The following is a 2,500-nucleotide window of genomic DNA, read 5'->3' on the forward strand; positions in this document are numbered from 1 at the left end:
AATAAGCAGAGAGAGGGCTATTCTCATCTCATCCCCACCGCACACACAGGCACAGGGTCAATTATACACATTACACACATACAAAGGAAGGGCAGAGGAGGCGCACACAATAGACACACAGACACAGCACAGGGGCCCGCAGAGTGCAGACAGGAGATAGAGGAGAGAGGGATGAGAAAAGAGGAGAGAAAAAGAAATGAGGGAGAGAGAAATAAGAGAGAATGTGTGAGAGATGAGATCGACAGAGGAAGAGGTTATAGAGAAGAAGAATAGAAAAGAAGGAAACATGCAGAGTGCAGACAGGAGATAGAGGGAGAGAGAGATAATGAAAAGAGGAGAGAAAAGGAAAAAATGGAATGTGAAAGAAGAGAGAGAGTGACTGTGTGAGAAAAACAGGAGAAAGAGAAAGAGAGAAGTGAGAGATGAGACAGACTGAGAGGAAGAGGCGAAAGAATAGCAGGAAAACATGAAAAAGAGGAAAGGGAGGGAGAGAAATGAGGTAGAGAGATGAATGTAAGAGGGCAGAGAAGAGAGGAGTGAGAGAGCACAAAGAAATGAGCTAGAGAACCATAAAGAGATAGAGACAGATAAAGAGATGAGCTAGAGAGGAGAGAGAAAAAGAGAGGAGCGAGTGATTGAGAGAGCATAAATAGGGGGCCTCGGAGCCCCTCGTGAAGATGGGGTGGGTTGAAATGGGGCGGCCCAGAGCGTATTATTACAGTCCATTAAACTCATTAGGTGCGCTAACAAAGATGGGACTCGATAAAAGACACTATTAGAGCAGATTATGGCCACATGTGATTTTCCCAAGTAGAGACTTTCGCTCCGTTTCTCTCTCTCAGTCTTTCACTGTTTCTGTCTCTCTCTCTCTCTCTCTGTCCCTCTCTCTCCCTCTTTCTCTTTTTCTCTCTTTTGTCTGTCTCTATGGACATTGCCCCCTCTCTCTCTCTCCATCTCTCTGTCTGTGGACATATCTTTCTCTCTGTCTCTCCCATCGCTCTCTTTCTCTAGCCGTCGTCTCTCTTTCAAACTCTCTTTCTACAGTCATGTCTTTTCCCCTATCTGTCTCGTTCTCTTTTTTAGGCCATGTTGCTTCATCTATCTCACTCTCCTGTCACTCTGTCTGTGACCCTCTCTCTCTGATCATCTCTCTCTCTCTCTCTCTCTCTCTCTCTCTCTCTCTCTCTATTCCTGTTTTGTCCTCTCTTCATTCCTCCTTCTCGGGCAGACAAACGGATGAACGAACAGGCAGGCAGGAACATACATGTAGTTAGTGTTCCATGCACCGAAAATGCAACAGGCGTCACATTCATTGAAAGTGTGTGTGCGTGTGCACGTGCGTTGTGTGTGTGTGTGTGTGTGTGTGTGTGTGTGTGCATGTTTTATGGATTGGATAGGGTCGACCTCCATGTTGCATGTCACTGTGTCAGAGATGTGCTCCGTATACTCCACACAATGCGGGGTGACAAGATGGGGTCATCACATCGTATCTCACCATGACAACACAAAGAATGGGCGTGAGGATGAAGAGAGGAAAAGGGAGAGAGAGAGAGAGAGAGATAGAGAGAGACTGTCTCTGTTGTGTGAATTACAGACTGAATTCAGTGGCGTAACACAAACACTTGGGGCCCCCCTGCAAGATACTAGAGTGGGCCCCCCCCAACCACGCAACCCCCACCCCCCGGAACGCCACAGACAACCACCCACCCCCCCGCACACCACGGCCTCCTCCACTACCTTTTTGAAGTAGAGGTCCATTTTTTTCAGGGCAGAGTGTCCCGGTGCCCACTAGGCTACATATTACCCATATTCTTTTATTATCATAATATAGGCCTAATGTATCCCTAATAATATATATTATATTATAGGTCTATACATAGGGCCTATATAAAGGTCTATGTATAAATATTATACTATATAAATAGGCCTATTTATAGGCTATGTAGGCTAAACACACACACACACACACACACACACACACACACACACACACACACACACACACACACACACACACACACACACACACACACACACACACACACACACACACAGGCCTATTCATATAAATATAAAAACCAACACTGCAGTCATAAATAGGCCTACATAGGCTAAATATCAATCAATAAGTAGGCTAGGCTATTAGTGAAGTTACGTTCTCACTCATCAAATCCATTCACTGTGTAGCAAACCTGAGTTCACACATTTGAATGCCTCTCCAACAGCTCTCAGTTTGCGTGACAGCTGTAAGTTTGCGATTTGTAATGAATATAGGCCTACTGACCGTAATTTCAAGACGCTTTTAACTGATCTGCAAACGTGATGTGAGAGAACAGACTCTCCACACCGGCCGCGTTGCAAGCACGGAAAACTTTCCAGTATCAAGGAAAAAGGTGAAAGGAGTGTAGGGTTTGGGACTCTTGGGAAAGTATAAGAGATACATTCAGGAGGTTAAAGTTATTTTGAGTAACCTTTGAATCGCACGTTTATGAAGAAACGT

The 2,500-nt window shown here is 45.1% G+C and overlaps 1 protein-coding gene across 1 annotated transcript in view; it reads right to left on the bottom strand.

Moving 5' to 3' along the window:
• The window catches only part of serpinh2 (serine (or cysteine) peptidase inhibitor, clade H, member 2), a gene marked incomplete at its 5' end in the record, with an annotated part of 88,852 nt that overhangs the window by 58,208 nt on the left and 28,144 nt on the right, over positions 1 to 2,500 (bottom strand). The gene's annotated exons all lie outside the window — the stretch shown is intronic.

The sequence above is a fragment of the Engraulis encrasicolus genome, chromosome 21 (assembly GCF_034702125.1).
Source record: "Engraulis encrasicolus isolate BLACKSEA-1 chromosome 21, IST_EnEncr_1.0, whole genome shotgun sequence".
Lineage (NCBI taxonomy): Eukaryota > Metazoa > Chordata > Actinopteri > Clupeiformes > Engraulidae > Engraulis > Engraulis encrasicolus.